The sequence below is a fragment of the Aquila chrysaetos genome, chromosome 22 (genome assembly GCF_900496995.4).
Source record: "Aquila chrysaetos chrysaetos chromosome 22, bAquChr1.4, whole genome shotgun sequence".
NCBI lineage: Eukaryota > Metazoa > Chordata > Aves > Accipitriformes > Accipitridae > Aquila > Aquila chrysaetos.
The window spans coordinates 6,085,751-6,105,116 of NC_044025.1; the positions used below are offsets into that span (position 1 = coordinate 6,085,751).

The following is a 19,366-nucleotide window of genomic DNA, read 5'->3' on the forward strand; positions in this document are numbered from 1 at the left end:
CTTATGCCTCTCATTTTCCCTCCTCCCTACCCCGAATGTAGACACGCAAGCAATGAGATTGCTTACTCGTTTTAATTTTTACACTGCTAAAACTAGGAGTAGTAATGGGCCACGTCCTCTCTACTCAATTCCCAAAGAAAGAAAAGACATGATAATCTTGGATAGAATTCCTCAAAACTTTTGAATCAAGACATTTTTTCCTCCAGGTATCTTCACTGCAAAAAGTTTAAATTAAAGTACTCCTAGCTGCCACCACTTTGCAGACCACTTTGTTGCTTCCTCTGTCAATTTATTCTTCTCTTTCTCAGTATGTAATACTTTATACTACCTGTTGGTTCCCACATTTTCTTCAGAATTTTCATTATCCTCAAAAGTAATTTTGGAAAAGAAAAATTACCTAACACGTCCACAGCCTCAGCAATTGATTTATTTTTCACCTGGTCAATTAAATGATCCAGGTAGAGCCACAACTACTTGTAAGGTGACTTGGAAAAAACATAGATTTCACCTTGCGTCATAAAATCGAATGCTAAGAAATAACGGTGGAGAAGTGATTGGTCATGCTGCCAAAGAAATTCCAACAGTTGATACCCACCCACTCAAAAAATACAAAATCACCACAGGCTGGAGGTGGGAACAGACAAGCTAACCATCAACACTAGAGCCACATACTTCATAAATGCATACAAACACCTATAAAGACAAGTTAATGCTTTCCACTGTTACGCATGCAACTTTTAAGCAATTTTCTTTTAACATTGAGGGTATTTAACACTGCCAGCTTTATCTATTGCTTTCACTGAATTTAAATTAATGGTACTTATTTTTGGTTAAAAAAGAAGCTTGATGTACTAGCACTACTTAACTGCTGAGGTCTATCTCCCTGGAAATGAATAGGCATAATTGTATTTCAGGCCAACAGCTTTCCATAAAGCATCAATTATTTAAATAAGACAAAGAATTCAATACACATTGTACATTAGTATCATGTAAAATCTTTAAGGCCAGAATCATGGCATAAGATCTCCTAAGAATATGAATCAATGTGAAAAAACCCCAGTGCTTTTAATTTGCAAATGCGAAAGCTGAAATACAGATAACCTCACTAATTAGGGGTTGGAATGCAGTCTTTACTTTCATAATCTCCTTATTTTCACTATTATGCTTACTTTCTTTTGTGCAATCCTATCAACCTATGCCTCAATGCAAATTACAGTTCTATTACGTACCTCCTGCTTTGGTAATTCTGTGCCATTTACAGTATTTGCTTATAATTGCTAATTCTTTTATACCTTCCCTGTTTGTATATCACTATTTCAGGAACTGCTGAATTTGGAACAGAAACATTCATAAGAGCAGCATCAGGTTACACTGAGATACAAACACCGATAATCTACCAAGAAAAAGAACAATAAGTAATTTGTGAGAGCTAAAATCTGCCTCAAGCCAGACTCATGCAAAAACTGGCAGCCGGATGTGTAGGATCATCTTTTAATCCTCAAAAAAAACCCGTCTTATACAGCCTTTTAAAACTGATTATGGGGAACCGTCGACCAACAGAGACACACGCGTGGCCGCTCCCAGCTAAACTTGAGGAGCGTTTCGACTCCGAAGAACAATCGGAGCGCGCGGCGCTCCCGCCCCGGCCTCCGCCGCAGCACAGTACGCTGCCCAGCTCGCCCGGGAGGTGACGCGTGGTGCTGAGCCCAGCCGGCCAGCGGGAGGTACCTGTCAGCCCGCTAACCTCACCGCGCACCACGCACCGCTCACCACGCACCGCTCACCGCGCACCACGCACCGCTCACCACGCACCGCTCACCGCTCACCACGCCGGCCAACAGGCGACTGCGTGGAGCCCCGCCACGCACGCTGGCCCTTATTTGACTGTCATTGCGCCGCTGGTATCGCGTCTTCTCATCTAGCAATTTGGAGGGAAGGGACAAAAGGTGATGCAGAAATGACTTTAGAAGAAGACTAAAGGAAGGACAGAGCTTTTCAAAGTCAGGGAAGATTTAAAAGCATTTGATTTTCTTTCTCCTCTGACACTGTAAAAAAACACAGCAGTGCTACAGTTACTGTTCTCAGTTTCTCCTTTCGCCTGTTTTACGTGTGAGACGTCCAAAGAAAGATGAAATGGTCTAGCTACAACTGAATAAAAACAACAAAAAAACATCCTAAATCCATGTAGTAAATTAATTAACAAAAATTAAAACAAGTTTCGTCTTTCATCATAGCATTTTTTCAGTAACCTACTTGTTACCAGGACTGGCTAAAAATGCGGTCTGACAAGCTGAAAAGTCTCTCTAAATTCTAACAAATAATTTTTTACCTTGATGTGCCTTTCTGTAAGAGGACAGGTGACAAATATTTGTACACGTCTACCAGCATTTACCAATAAGCAAAACCAAGCAAGAAAAGAAGCAAAAATAGACCAGATGGAGTCGTTCCTTTCAGACTTCTCTTACAATAACAAATTATACCAGATTCTTTAAAAATAATTTCAGTAGATACTACACAACCAGCATAAAAATAAAGTACACTACTTCTCAAAAGAGAAGGCACGTCCCATGTACCAGCCTGTCACTGACACTAAGCATTTCTGGAGTCCGGGACACTCTGTCTCTCTTCTAATTTATCAGCGTCTAAAGATGAGAGTTGATTATTTTCTAAGGAGCAGGAGGAACAGGGGAATACCTTTCTCGTACCTGGAAAAGTATCTATTTGCTTCACAGCCGTACTGCAAGTTTATGACAAAATTGTCATCCAATGGTTAATCAATCAGTGAAGAAGATAAATGAGAATTAAGCTTGTATTGAAAGTAACCTAAAAAAGGGTAATTTTGCCAGTTACATTCTTGTTAATTGTACGGGGTGTCAGTGCCCCGGCGCTGGCAGGGAGCCTGCAGGGGCCTCTGTGAGGAGAGGCCGGGGCTGCCTCGTGCCGGGCACGGCCGGTTCCCGCCGGTTCCGGCCGGTTCCCGCCAGCTCCACAGCGGCCCCGCCGCAGGACCCTCCGCTAGAGCGGAGTTTGCACATTTCCGTAATCCTTTTCAACGTTAGTGAAAAGGGTGCCTATTTTGCACAAATACTTACCACGCTTAGGCCACGGTCTATGTTGCCGTTTAATTTTCAGCTAATACCACAGTAACAGTGCACCTAATAAGAGTACAGAGGCGCTAATCAAATGTAAAGGAGGGTTGTAAATTACTTTGAGTGCCACTGGAGTAATTGATATAGAAATCCATAAATTCAGTGTATGCTCCAAGATCTGGTCCTTACAGAGTAATCTGCCGGTACTATTGAGATGGTATCTACAAGCAGTCAAACACTTAAAAACTTTGAGAAAGGATTTGGCACACTTCCTGCTGTTGCATGTCTTGCCCTTGTTAATGATTAATTAATGAGTCATGTTTCTTGGATGACGGTTATAGACTACACACGCAGTAATGATGGAAATGGAATATCACAGCTGCAAGCATATAAAAGCCACGGAACTGCAAAATCTACATAACACAGACAATTTGTATTTGGTCCTGGTCGGTACATACTTTACGTTGAAGTCTCGTATTAATATTTTTAATTTTTTTTTTTAGCGACTAGGTCATTTAGTGCAAGATACTCGCCTACTGAGTGTCACTAAAACATTTTCCTGCTCATTTTTGAAACTGCTGGCCCCAGGCCAGGCAGCCTCCCCTGACCCATCACTGCAGCCCCCGGTGCCACGCAGCACTAACCACTCGATGTTCATCGCACCCGAGAGGCCACTATTCCCATTTAATTGGCTGGGATCTTGGCACAGGAAGATTGAAGAAGTGTCTACTAACACCATGTGCCCAATTTTCATAGCACTTAGCATTATACAGCACTTTGCGTGCTACAGGATAGCTCTGGGTGCCTTCAGCTGTAAGTTGAGAATGATAAACATTTTTTATAAATTAAGGTATCCAGTAAGTAAGGAACAACTAAGCATTTACCGTCTGTTTCATACAGGTATCTATCACATCACAGAAAGCTATGGGACACAGAGATTCCAGTTCGCCTCTCTCCTCAACACTGCAGCCAGGCGAATACATATGTTAGCAGCAGTCACCGTCTTTGTGTGCAGGCTAAAAGAGGCAATTCTCTCCTTACCTCAGCAACTGGCTTCCTAGTTTTGCAACACCTCCCCTCCTTTGAGCCAGGACAGGAGCGGATGTGGTTACTCAATGAACCTGACTGGGCAACTTTACCAAAATATTCCCTTTTCTTTTGTCTCCTTCTGCCACAGTTTTAGTCTCCGTCAGTTCTTTAATCCAGCTCCGTGTATTGCCATGTAAGTATGTAATGCCAGCACATGGGGCTGGCGGGGAGTGCGCAGGGCAGAAATGAGCACACAGGAATGTCCTGATCAAGTGCTGACAACTGATGGCAGAACTGTAGTGTAAGACAACATGCAACCATGTACATTATAAGATGATCCCCCTCCTGAACTCTTCCTTTCATTGCCTTCACCCCAGCAGAAAAAAAAAAACAACCAAAACCCACAAACCAGTGATCTTACAAATGACACCATACTTGGCTTCACAAGACTAATTTCTTCTTAGACAGCATCTGATCAAAATACTGCATAAAGGAAGCGTTCTGAGGAAAAGACATCATCATGCAACTTCACCCAAAGGCCATGACAAATTCAGGTTAAAGATTTGAGTTTTGGCTATTGAGTGCTTTACTCTTCCTCCCCATCCCCCTTTTTTTGGCAACTTGAATAATTGCACTCTAATATAGCCCATTTTTCAATAAAGACAGGTAGATGCTTGTAGAGGGTGTACTTGTAAGTAAAACTGTACGCAGCATTTAAAAAATTGAGAAATCTAGTACTTTTATGTCAACTCACTTTGAATGTACAGTGCAAACTTTATATTCAATGTATAGCATTATCATCCTGAAGAAACTTATATAAACTAACGCTTTATAAAATACCAAACATTCCAACAAATCAGGGAATATCTAGAATTTGTATACATTTGATATTTCACATAGATGCCAATTACTGAAAGCGATATTGATCAAAACCTAACACCCTTGACAAATGAGAGTAAAACTTTCAAGATATGCTTTTCCTCATCCTGACATCGATACATATAATGGAAATTAGGTTCATGAGCGTTAGGCCAAACTTGAAAGAAAATCTACTATTTCTTCTTCTGTGGCAGTACACTCCCCCCAACAGGAAACGAAACTTCTTGGGGCAGGGAGAAGAGAAAAAAAAAAAACCCAAACCCTGGAGGCCGCAGGCTGAAATTTGAACTGGCCAATCGAGACGTGCCAGGTACGCCGAGGTGACCCTCCTGGCCAACAGGGATTAAATGACCACAGGTCAGATTCGACAGGGCTATAAACGGGGTCCCGCCGGAGGACACGTTGGAATCAGTCCTCCTGGGAGCAGCGGGTCTGCAGTCGGGGACTCCCCCTCGGGTCGGGCACCGCCCCAGGTAACTCCTCGAGGGAGAGAGCCCTCCGCTTTTAGGCGAGTGATATGCGCGTTTTGGAGCCATCACTTTAAATCTTGGGGATTCTTAAGTCGGCCGTGTAGTATTAATTCTCTTCGCATCATTGAGCCTGTGGTTTACAAAATGTTACCGGAGTTCTAACTAACTTTTTACTGAAGAATAAATCTGAGCTTTACCACTTGTTGGATTTGATTGTGCGTGCCTCCGCAACATCTTCCTATTAGCCAGCAAAAGATATGAGAGACAGTGGTAGATTAGTAAATGGAAATTAACTGAATTTTGCGTAATGAATGATAATAATAATACTAATAATATAGTTTTTAACAGCCATGAAATTATAAACACAAGTTTTTCAAAATATTACAGCTGTAGAACAAAAGAAGAAATGAAATTACAAAACAGAAGAAATTATAGATTTTTCAAGTATCTTAAGTTCTGTACCACTTCATAACTGACATCTTTCCAAACTTCTAGCTTAAAAAATTAATCCTTTTTTCTAATGAATATTAGTAATAGTTGAAGACAACAGTTTAAATTTTCAAGAGAAATATTGACCAAAGCCAACAAGAACAAGAATGCAGTCCTTGACAGTAACAGAAAAGATCATGGCAAAAATCTAATAGCACTGCTTGCAAGAGGCAGAGAATGAAAATCGCAGCTGAATCATAGCAGAATACAAAACACAATACAACAGAGAAGTAACTTTGCTCACATCTTCAGAGACACAGCAACCTTAATCCAAATAAAAAGAAAAGCAGTAAAAATGAAAAATATACCAGCCTTTGTGACACATCTACTGAAATATGTATCCAGAAGAGCAGGGAGAAAGAATGCAGAAGCTGAAGTGAAGCAATATGGTCATCCAAAACACGAAGGAGACCGTGATTCCACAAATAAATTAAACATGCTACAATGGAGGAACACTAAAAGTTGGTGCTTAACAAGCAACAGCTGTAGTACCATCCCTGCAGGAAGAAGCCTCTTCTAGCATATGAATCAGGAGAGCTGACACTCATAAAGCAAAATTATGCTCAGTGAAAAAAATCATTCACCACCACTGCTGGGTGTTTTATCCATGGTCTACATCTAGTTAGAAAACAGTGCTTTAGATAGATTACAAACCCCTGGATAACAAACTTCAAAGATTTTGTCCTGTTCCAGGGTATCAGGAGTTCCTAAAACTGCAAGGGGAAGAACCTGAAAGAAAAAGACCCAAAAAACTCTAGAGGACAAATTACTAAACCAAATATTTTCCTGTGAATTTGAAAAGACAAATCTGAAAGGAAAGTTTATTAAATTTTTCAAGAACAGGTACAGTGTGTATTTAACACCTACAAATAATACTTCTTGTTTGCAAATAAAACAAAGCAAAAGACTGGAAAAGTGTCAGGTAAACAGAAAACAGCTATCAATAATTTGGAGAGTGACGAACAGGCCAATTATAAAGAATTCATTAGTTTCTCAAGAGGAGGAAAAAGGAGTTGGAAGGAGAAAGCAAAGCGTCTGAGTAAGATTCGTGAAAGGCACTCCGGTGCTGTGCAGGACGCCAGCAAGAAACACATTCCGGGCTGTGCCCACCACAGCCTGCGACTCAGTAAAGCCTCAATCTGTATGACCAACGAGAAAACCACTCTCTCTTGACATTTAGTTTTGGTTTAGTTTTTCTTTTTAAGTAGCTCAACTAAGCAAAACATTAATCAGTGTCACTGTAGAGTACAGGCTACAGCATAAACCGGAGCAATTACTAAAAGGTGCAAAGTGTTAGTGTATGTACATGCACACACAAACACCACAACTAGCAGTCTGACTCAACCGAGTCCAAGGGATTAATTGAAATGATATAAACAAACAGCCAAGTAGATAATAACCAGAGCAAATGAATCAGGGGCTTCACTTGTAAGCATGAAAATAAATGTAAGACTGTATTTACCATTACTTTAGACTGAGAGTTTCCAATTACAAAGGATAACATAAAATGGAGAAAAGAATAAAACTTACAGTGAAAATGCCAGAATATCATTAACTTTCAGAACTACTGCAAAGCTTCAAAGACGGGCATCACGGTAACCGGATTCAAACAGCAACAGACAGTTACTTAAGTAAGCCGCAATCATGAGGGGAGGGGGAGAGGGAACAGAAGAGGTGGATAATCCTATTAGGCCAAACACAGCTCTCCTAAGGATGAAAGGAACTAGGGCTACCAGAAAGTGAAGGGAACATCAGCAGGGGAGGGAGAAGACCTGTCTCTATCAGCCATTTAGCGCTGCTAGGAGCAGCAGCTGGCACACAGTTACGGCCGGTCAACACCTGAAATGGATCTGCAGCCTTGAATAATAACCCACCTGCCAATAAAGTCCTGGTCTTTCCTTCTTTACTTTGCACCAGCCACTAATGTAGAGCACCCGAAGCAGCTTCGAGCATTCAGAAACATTCTTTTGGTGGGGTGAAGGAAACTACAACCATTCACAGCACCATCACCAGGCACCACTAGAAGTACAAGTGTAATTTGGTCCGGATATAAGCAAAACTTAACATTCCAATAAGTGAAGAACTATTCCAACAGTATTTTATGAAAAAGTAATAGTAATTGCAATTCCAAACACTGTCTTTGGATAAGAGTTATTATTTACATGCATACTGAAGTAGCAAGTATATCTCTTTAAATGGGATGAATAAAGTCAGTCCAGAAGAGTCTCTCTCTCATTCAGAGACGTGTGTGTGTATAAATATATATATAATTTTTTTCAGAGGGATACACATACACCCCTCTCTATATATGAAGAGCAGCTAAACTGAGATGCTGAAGGCACACGCATTTGAAAGCCTGGATGAGAATGCCTCTGTGGTTTACCTAATCTTGCACAGATCTGCATTCCTACAAACTGTCTAGACCACAAGAACCGTACCATGATTCACAGCTCTTTACATTAAATGGTCAAAATCCCAGTCTGCTTTGATCAGCTCTGAAAAGAACGAGCAATACAGCGGCGATCATCTTCCCTTCCCCTGCCTGGGCAGTGAGGATAGGAGGAAGGCTTCCCCTCCCAAAGCCGCCGGGCAGCACCTCCTCCTCCCACCCGGGAACAGCACTGGAAAGAGCAACACAGCAAACTGTGCAATGCACTTCACATCCTCCCCTTTGACAAAATCATACCACTCAGAGGAAAGGAGACCACGGAGAAAGCTGCAAGGTGTGTTATCCTGATCTTCCTGACTCTTTCCGTAGAAGAACCAGGGGACATCAAGTAGAACTAGCAGTAGTCTGGTTCAAAACGCTTTTTTTTTTTTTCCTTCCGTTCTTCCCCCCTCTTTAAAAACGGTGGTTCGTTACACAGCAAATGCACATTTGCTGGAGGATGCTGGGGAGGCTTCAGGTTTACAAGGATTTAAGGAAAGGCAAGAAAGATCCACAGAAGAGAACCCCACTGAGGTTTCCCAAGCAGCCGAGGCCACATCCTGCTCAGGAAGTCCCAGGACCAAAAGGGCTGAAACCCTGGGAAGGAGTAAGTGGCGTTTCAGTTACGATTGCCTCTTTTACTGTCCCCAGGTATCCGCTTATGGCCATCGATCTGAACCAGTATGGCTATAGTCTATTTCTTGTTCCTTCTAGCATCTCTCTACCTCTACACAGAGACAGAAAAGAATTATTTGGCTTGATACCACCAGCTTATCTTGATAATGTCTTTTGCACTGGCAAATGAAGACAAGAAGTCACATTTTCACCTTTCCCCAGACTATTAATCCAATCCCAGAATATTAAGTCAGTGCATCAAACTCTATGTATTACCTTATTTATTTAGGCCCACAAGATGATATGACCTAGAGACACAGAATCAAGCCACAGAACAAAAAAATAGGCATTATGAGATGCTAATCCCCTTCAGCAAACAGCGGATTCAAAAAATCCCCACACAGTTCACAGTTGCTTTTTGTCCTTTCATGATTTTAGTAGATTCTCTTTCTTCAACTGCAGATAGCAGACCCTCTGTTTTACAAAGTGTCACAAACACCATACATTTTCAAGAACTGTTTCACCTGTAAATATATTCTCTACTGTATACAGTATTAGTCATCCATTAACAGCAAGGGCTGCTGAAGAGCAATGTAGCACCTTGATGCTGATACATTGCCGCTAATGAGCATAAACTGTACTTCGCACTGAACAGTGTTGTTAGGAAGTGTGGAAAACTAGGAGGAATTTTTCACTCCTCTATATTTATCCATATTTAAAATATCTAAATATGGCCTGAAACTGCCTTTATTCCCCTCCCTCCCCCCAATGTGAGTTGTGCTCTAACAAAACTACTGTAATGAAATTTCCCCATCTCTAAGTATAGCACTGCTCTAATAAAACAGTGACATAAAAGCACATGGTTGGTTAATTTGTGACACAAAATAAAAGGCCAACTGAGTGGCAAGCCAGAACTGTCATTTGAAATTAGGGCATACGACAACCCTAACGTGATTTGAAATTCAGATTTATATTAGGCCTCATTAAGCAGTTTGGAGAAATTCATACATCTTTTTATTGGGTCATTTTTTTTTTTTTACCTAATTACCTTTACAGAGTGATGTACATAAATACATAAATTAAAAAAAAGTATTTCAAATCATAAAATATTTTAATATTATGTTTTTTTCAAGTCCTATCATCTCTCAGCTATGAAAGTGGAAAAGGCAAGAGAGTCTTCACAGTTCATTAAAAAAGCCAAACAACAAAGCAACAATAAAAAAACCTGGCATATGTATTGGATGTTGCTTCCAAAATAATTTCAAAGTAAGCCGTACCAAATATTTAGAGAATTAAGAAGCAAGCTGCCAGTTGCCTTTTAGGTAAGGGTTATATTTATCATAAGACTGAAGCCAACTTACTTTTACAAATTGTAGTTTAAAGACAGATTTGCTTTTTTTATGTAGGTTCTGTTTATCATTTCTAGTCCTTGCCTTTTACAATACCTGTCAACACCTTAGCTTAGGGCTTAAGCAAGGACCTTGATACAACACAGCAATAAAACATGCATATCTGTAAATGGTTATGGCTTATCAGTAGTCCCTCATTAATGGAAATCATTTCATTTGTTCATTAGTCCTTAAAGAGCCACGTGTACATTCTTCACCAGCATAGGAGTCGCTGACTGTGGTTTATTCATTTGCAAAAAATTTCTGCTCAGTATATTTATATGGTAACCATTACAGTCTAAAAATCTCTTTAAAAAAAAAAAATATGTATTTACTGAGATAAAAAATACTTTTTTTTTTTTTTTTTTTTTTTTTAAATACACCTTTGGGAAAGTAACACATAGAGAAAATAACTTTATATTCACCAGGAGATTTGGTGCTATGAGGTTAAGCAAAAAGCCATCTTGCCAAGCACAGTGCAATTCTTCTGCTCCCAGCTATTTCTATTGTCAGTGCTCTGCGCTGAGCAAACGGGACAATTTTATAACTTGCAGATGTTTTCATTAAATACATATTGATAAAAAATACTGCGCATGCTTTCCTTTTTACAAAAGACAGGAAAGACTCAATGCAACAAACAAGCTTAAAGGCCTCAATTGAGAGTATTGGCATTCGGATACCAAATACTGGATAGCACCTAAGTGAGCATAAATACACTTAGATAGGATTTTCAAGTATTAAAAGGTAAGACAGTGAATCTATACATAGCCACTGATAAAAGTAGAGCTTAAAAGGACAGGGATTGCTCCTGGCTTTGCTAACTTAAAACAATAATAGGTAGGAAGTTCGAATAGTTTCCCCTTTACTATGAAAACAGTAACCTTAAATATCCATCCATACATGGGCAGGCCAACTTTTAGGTAGTAAACCTCTGGAAAACTTAATTAGTATCTGAATTTCAGAGTACAGAATTTCAAATGACCTTTTGAAAAATACTCAGTTTACAAAAGAATACCATGAGTTGCACCTAGGTGTTCAGTAATTCAAAACAAATACTGCTGATGTAAAAAAAAAAAAAAAAGATATACAAAGTACAAAACTTTATAAACATAACGGCTAACCATTCGTAACATGACCAGAAAAAAAAGTAAAAAAAATACCAGCACGGTACCTTATGTAGCTATGGCTAACAAATTCTGTCTGAATGTCTGCTGGGTTTAAGTTTTTAAAATATTTTCTACATTATCATGCTACTTGCAAAGAATCCTCAAGAAACCATCTTGAGGACAGACTGTCATCCAACTTTTATTCTCACATAGTGATGCTCAGCTCTCAGATTTTTACACCTTTTCCTGCTTTAACCAGAACAGCAAATGTTCACATGTAGGCTATTATTCAGAACCGCTCTTTCTCAAGTGAGAATCTTTATTCTGTGACATTTACTCTTTAATACTATGGTGGTCAAATTATATTCAGGACACATCTGTGCATCACACACATCTCTGTGTATTACAACGTCTGAGGAGAGGCTGGGAGAGCTGGGACTGTTCAGCCCGGAGAAGAGGAGGCTCAGGGGAGATCTCCCCCACGTGCGCATGTACCTGAAGGGGGGTGGAACCGAGAAGAGCCCACCGGCAGGACAAGCAGTGGGCACGGACTGAGACACGGGACATTCCGGTTAAACGCTGCTTTCCAGCACAGGGGGTCAAACGCTGAAACAGGCTGCTCAGAGAGGTTGCGGTGTCTCCATCTGTGGAGATGTTCAAAGCCCAACTGGACACAGTCCTGAGAAACCTGCTCTGGTTGACCCTGCTTGAGCAGGGGGTCGTACTAGAACTCCAGAGGGACTCTGGAAGTAGGAGGAACCGGTAGGACTCCAGAAGTTCCTTCCAGCCCCATACATTCCATCATTACTTACAATTCAGTATCATTGCTATGCTGTAATTGTGCGATCTGCTATTTTTTATTTTTTGAAGCTAAAGATTTTTCAGTATTCATCTTCCTCTTTTCTTTTTGGTGTGCTTGAAGGCTATCATTTCATACTGTCCTCAAGTGCAAGATCTATAAGTTGATTAATGGAAGTTGCATACATGCCCTTAAAAATAATAAGAGGCTAAGCACTCCTTTCCTGATCTGTGCTTGCTTTCTATCCAGTTAATAATATCATTACAAGGGTGGTAACCATTGCACTTGATTTGCAAAACAAGAGAGAGCAAGATAGGAGAAAGAGCAGCAGTTTAGCGAAACCAAATCGAAATTAGTCTAACAAAGGCCAATCGCTGGAACAAGGAGGAGGGAATAAAGACACACTTTTAATGTCTGTTGATCCATTTCATGAAATTTAACAGCGGGCAGTTGTCTTGAAGATAATAAATTCCCCTGAGCTCTGAGAAAATCTGACAGATAGTAAAACAAGAGTCTCGAATTAGCATGACCTCTGAGAAGAGAAATCTGAGGCTAATAACTCTTTGCTAGCTGACCAGCTGCCACTCAGCACCCAAGTCAGGCAGGGTCAGGCAGAAGTGCTGCTCATGGTTACGGGGGCAGGAGGAACCTGCGGAAGGTATTCCAGGAAGGTTTAAAGGATGGAGGAAAACAGGAACTGGCACTACTGTAGGCGAAAAAGGACAAGGGGAAGATCATAGGGAATACGAGCGGAGAGAAACTGGTAATCCTTCTGGTGGGAGGGTTGCTGAGGGGATCAGGGATGAAGGACAGAAATCTGCAGGCAGTGAAGCTTCATTAGTTCCACTAATCACAGACCAATTTGTTTACAGGAAAGTATTTTGGTTTGTTTGTTGTTTGCCTTACAAGGATGAACAGGTGTCTTAATATATTCTGTATGTGGAGTAACAGAGGAACAGCCAATACTGAGAGCACTCTGTTCAGGCTCAATTTATAAATGGAAAAGTGATTCTGCATTCAACAGGAAGGATAAAAACGGTATCCTGCTGTTCACAGTGGGAGACAGAATTTAAATATCCTGTAATATAATTTGGTACATCACCACATGTCAGGCTTGACTTTCCTAATTTACACCACTAAGTTCTTACACAAGAATAAATCTTTTCAATTCAATGCCGTAACTTCTGATTTACACCAGGGAAAGTGGAAGAGCATGAGGCCCTTCTTATCTTAATAAAATTTGTCATCTACTGTTAAATGCATTAATGGCAGATATAATCGTATGTTAGTATTGTATTACAAGATAACAATATCGGCACTGGATTGAAAGGGGAAATAGATTACTATTTGGTGTTAAGTCATTTACACCATCATTCACAAAAGTCAGTTAATAGGTTACAGCATTCTCCAATTTCAGTTGCTTTTTAATTAAAAGAATAAATCACAACTAAAAGGAAATCAGAAGCACCCACTTTGGGAGAAAAAGTTTCTAAAGGATGGCTTTAACATATGCTATTATGTTCAATTTTAGATGATACAACGTCACAACAAAGGTATAATTTCTGTCAGTATAGTCACATCTTAAACTATACGGAGAGCGTTTTTTCTCCTTCAGTTCCCAAATTCTTCCATGGTACAATCGTGTTTGGCCACAGATACATAGTTTGCAGAAGAAAATGCCAACAAAGCACCAATCACAATGCAAATATCCCTTGCCTAAATGATTCTCATTAACATTTTTTAAAAAACATTTCATTTTTAAACAAAGACAGCCAATTTAAAGGTAGTTAGACTACAGCTTTCAGCACCATTCTCATTTTCAAGCTGATGTGCCCTCTGCTGGCCACGATTCCAGATGCCTTTGCTCATACATTTTGTATGTAACTTTTCTTAAACACGAAACTTCATTAGAAGAGGACATACGGACTCCTATAAAGACATATTATTTAATTGTTGAAAATTATTTCCCTTTTACATCAACAGGATCTGCATTAGGGAAAATTATAAAGGGGTTTTAATCTTTGCGCCAAGAATTGAAACTTCGTTGGCTTCGCTCAGATGCTCTAATTCTGTGGATAGATGACAGGCAGATGAATGAACCAGGAAACAACAAAACAGGTGGACCAATGCTAATGAACACCAAGAGAGCAGGTAGCTACAAACACAAAACAGAAGATTAAAGGTATAGGAACAGAGATTGTGGAAGAGATTCAGCATGGAGATTCAAGAAGGGAGAGCATACAAAATCCATCCATGAAGTAAACCATTAGGCAGCAACATCCTCCTTCTCCATGCTGCAAAATGTAGTTGCTAAAGGCTTTATGCTGCTTTTGGCTGTCACAGCATTCAGAATGAGAAAGACAGAGGGGCTAAACACAAATATACAGCGAAAAAGAAGATGTTAAAACAGGTTTTGCAAGAGAAAGTATATCCTGGATCAGTGGCAAAAGGGACAAAGAACACAAGTGACCTCAAATTCAGGTCCAAGAGGCAACTAGGAGAAAAGGAAGTTAAACATCATTTGAAGGGGAAAAAAAAAAAAAAAAAAAAATCAATAAAGAAAGACTTTCTATTTGGCTAAATAAGATTTCAGCCCTGAACTTAACTAGGATGATGAAGTCAGATTTCTCCACATCATTTCTTCAGTCAGGAGAATGGGTAGGTCATCCCTTATCTCTCCTTCTGAACCTTCTCTAAATCTACAGATGCCTATATACTCGAGAGCTGCTTCCTTCGATTCCCTTAAGCTTTGCAGCAACCTTCAGAAGCTCAGCAGGGGTAATGAGACTTCTCTATCTTTGAGGAAGGAGGACAGCTTCAGCCAAAGAATATTAGTTATGTGAAGCAGCAATAAACTCGTGAGAGATACCTGCCTGGACCTGAGAATGAACAAATTACTCCCAAGGTGCTCCATCTTTTCCTGTTCTTACCTTGCCATCTAGATCCTTCATGAGGAAAACAATGCAGAGAAGACAGGTTTTCTTTCCCTTAAAGATTACAAGCCAAAAATGTGTATTTTTTTAGGGTAGGGTGTTTCTCTGGTAGAGATGAACAACAGGACTGATGCATTAAGAAGGATCAGTAATGCTAAGAACCACAATTAAAACTTAAAATTGATCTCAGGCTGCCCCTATAAATCTTTCATTATTCTTACCATTAGTATTAGTTAGACTTCTATAATAAAACAAGTATCATCCTTCAAAGGGCAGGTGGAGAAATCAGCTTCCATGCTTGCTAACTAAAAGACCTCATAAAGGATACTCAGTTTTAAGATCTTAATTGTCTTCAAAGAATTTTCATCATTAACCGTTTACTTTTCATAGAATTTTTGGATGGATGTTAAAAAAACGTTTTCTTGTCTTCACATTTAACATAAAACTCAAGCATTTGGAAAAACTAACTTTCAGTTTTTTGCTAAATCTAAAGCAGTTTTAGGATTATTAGGATCAATCTTCTAGTGCATTACATGAACTTTAATGTCCTCAATTAAAGGGCGGGGGTGGGGAATAATCAGGCTTAATAGGTTTAGCCAAAATACAGCCACTGGCATTCAAGCACATACCAATAGTTGCAAGCTTTCTGGATTAGAAGCTTACCACACCATGTCTGATGCTACTGTACGATAAATCCATTTTTTAAAACTATAGTCCATTTCATAGCCATAAAAACAAGGTCAAACTTATATCCACATAGCTAAAATGAACTTGAAATAATTAAAAGATGAACAAGTACCATTCATTTTTTCTGCTCAATTTAGACAAACACATAACAAAAATACTCATTTTAGTTCTGCTTTTCTAGCAATAGGTGGCACTATCAAATGCCACTTTCATAAGTATCCATTGTGCACCATATCGTTCTATGTTCAAGTGGAACATATGCAGAGAAACGTGGCTAAAGTTATTTTCCTATTTGCTTCCACTAAACAGAAAAGAAATTACATCTTGAAGTTGTTTTGTTTTCTGTTTTAAACTGTAATAATGCTCAAACACATTTTTACAAGTTGGAAACTCGAGAGAAGTATGTTGTTATTGTTTTGAAGAGTATGCTACTTTAGACAAGTGGCAAGCAGATAAACATGCTACATGCTCCAGCAATCTGTACGATAATATTAATATTAAAAAAAAAAATAATCACAGTTTTAAAATAAGTATTCTCTCAGCACTTCCAGCTACCTTTTTGTGACCTCTTAAAATACGATAGTAATATTCTTTCCTTTGATTTCCGTATTTTCCCAGATTTGTAGATAATATGCATGGCTGGCAAACAACACATCCTCTTAGCTTGCAAAATAAGCACTTTGCTACTCTCCCCCTTCAACTTGTTGACCACTTTTCTCTTTCCTCCAAATTCACCAGTTTCATTCTCGGTGCAACATTCAATCTACATGCTGCCATCTCTTCTTCTCCCACTAGTGGTATGCTTGCTCTGCAGTCCTGATTTCAGAAAGATGCTTAACAGCTGCAACACAGAGTCAGAATCCTGAGCTCAGTATTTATGAGGCTGATCATGTACATAATATTGTTTTTGAGATTTGCCACTTCTCCAGTGTAATTCTTGAAGTCCCAACTCCAATATAACATGCTTCTCACCTAAGCTGTTTACATAAGGGATATACTTCATAGGAAAGAAAAGTATACCAGACTAAGTCTCTTTTGGATTTTAATTTCTTTTGTTTCAAAGTAAAACGCACTGGAAGCCCAGGAACAACTTCTGTTTGTCTCAAAGCAAGGAAAGAATTAAACACCAAAGCTGTTTTCTTAAGTCTTTTGGTTATTATGGCAAAAGCATTAAATCAGTCTTAAAATTACTACATGCCATTAGGCAACCTTCTACTCTTTCTCCACAGATCAGCCACATCCCTGCAATTTCACAGCACTTTCTAATGCAAAGCATGCACAGACTCCATTGACAGTGCGCTGACACGACATGCTTCACTTTCCATTGTCCACTGTCCTTAGCCGTTCATTATCTTGACTGCTGTTCCTACAGAATAATGATACACTTGGCCTCTGCCTGTGACTAACACATTTTGCTACAGGGCTTCTTTTAATTGAAACACATAGCATATACTTTCTGTTTTGGAGCAACAGCCGAACATTTAGTAGAGAACTTCTATGCTTCCCCAACTGGTAGAAGGCAAAAAGTAAATATGTTTTTAAGCAGGGGGTACACAGCCCAAATAAAATAGCACCTCCCTTGCTGTACCAAACTCGGAGATTCTCACTGTGATCTAAGAAACATTGACTCCAAGTTCTGCTGTGCTGAAAGATGCCTTCTACCAAGAAATCCCCCAAATATAAACAGTTTCAATAATAACGAAACATATATGAAATTACTAGAAAGTTTTCTCACCTTTAAAAAAACCCCCTGCTTTATGACGTGGTACCTATGTAATGATTTCAATTCTTAATAACTAGAATGGATTCTTTTAACTACAGAATGATTTAGAGCTGAGCTTATCCAAAAGCCAGCAATCAGCTCAAAACTACAGCAGATGTTTCTCCAGCTGAAGTCACTCAGTCTAATTCTCTTACCCAATGACAAGAAACTGGACATCTAAGACTCAGGAACTGTCATATTTAGGTTCTCAGTGATAAGGAATTACTACTAGAAAAGTTGTCAGGCGTGAAACTGTCACACACTTAAATGAGATGATGGCTTTGAATAAAAACCGTTCCCCCAAAAAAGGCAGCAGATTTTGTTTTAAAGGCTTCATTAGAAAAAGTCTGAACTGCAGAATTACTCAGTTCTTTCAACTCCCATTGAACAAAGGAAAACAAACAGTCAAGACATCTCACTATCTGCCTAACAAAGTAGCAACAGCCAGTGTGTGCAGAAAAAAACCCCAACAACCCCATATAGTATCTTGATGCACTGGGCAGAAATTGTTATTTTTAATTAAGTTAAAATTACTAACTTCTGACATTAATCACAACAATTTTTGTTTCACTGAGTTCTCAGTTACATTGCCCATATGTCAGCAATAAATCCTACTAATAAATACATTTACCATTAGAGTTCCAGTTCATATTTTCACATTACGGTCCTGTGTATGTTTAATCTGTGTCTTTATAGCATATTCTAACACATTCCGGTTGCCCTGGCCCCAGACGTACCTCAAGACAGCTTCATTTAGTGCCAGAAGTAAAATAACCTTGGCATGGGTGTATAAACACAGGAAACCTATGACAACAGTATCCAGTCTGCAACTACTTAAAGGACTCGGATGACTGGCACTCAGTCCCCAAGCTGGTAATGCTCATCTGCAGCAGGTGGAAGGGACCAACAGTCAGGAGGTCATATCCATCTCAGTGCCAGAACAGACTGATTCTGACCCACCAAAAGAGAAGGGCTGGTCTCGATCTGCAGAAGACGTGTACGCCAAGCAGCGCAGCCTGTGGTAGAGCAATGACACTCGCTTTGGCTCCAGCTTCCTCCAAGAGCTCTTCAGCCTGGACATTTCAAATTCAGCAACCATCGCAGCCAACATGGTATAATATAGCTCAGGCTTGCTTGACTAATATTTATAATTACTGATTGCTTTTCATTGTTATCGGATAGATTGCCTAGTAGCTGTACATAAACACGTGCTTGTTTGAAGTCTGGAAATTTCCCCGGTGTCTCAGTCTCTCAGAAAGCTCCCACCACAGTGACCCCCAGTCCCCTACTAACAACAGCTACCACATCTTCTACCCCACTGACTCACAGTGCTGGACAAAGTTAGATGGTGCCGGGACTCTAAAACTGAGAAAGCCATGTCTCCGAGCAGTGTACTCTCATTTATTATGAGGAACACAGTAGGTTAAGATTGAAAAGGCAGGTTTCTGCTGCGCAAGAGAAGAACTGTTACAGGAAGTACCAACAGGTGTGCTCTATAATAATTTTTAAATTGTCACCTTGATTTATATATAAATGTGTACAGCATTACATGTCCTGAATGATTACATTTGTTTACATGTAGATCATCAGTTTAGCTGCTAAGGGCAGTAAACACTGCATTGATCATTGCTGCCAAGCCAGCTAATCCAGATACCTCCTTCTCAAAAACCCATAAACTAAAAAAAGACATAC

General features: G+C 39.6%; 1 protein-coding gene across 4 annotated transcripts in view; it reads right to left on the reverse strand.

Moving 5' to 3' along the window:
- Nucleotides 1–19,366, reverse strand: part of TENM2 (teneurin transmembrane protein 2) — a 715,493-nt gene that overhangs the window by 637,997 nt on the left and 58,130 nt on the right. The window contains exon 2 of one of the 4 annotated variants that reach the window (XM_029997793.1): nt 9,149–9,154. The exons of the other annotated variants lie outside the window; for them this stretch is intronic. The gene's annotated coding sequence lies outside the window, so the exon portion shown is untranslated. The remainder of the gene's footprint in view (nt 1–9,148; nt 9,155–19,366) is intronic. 4 annotated transcript variants of the gene reach the window in all.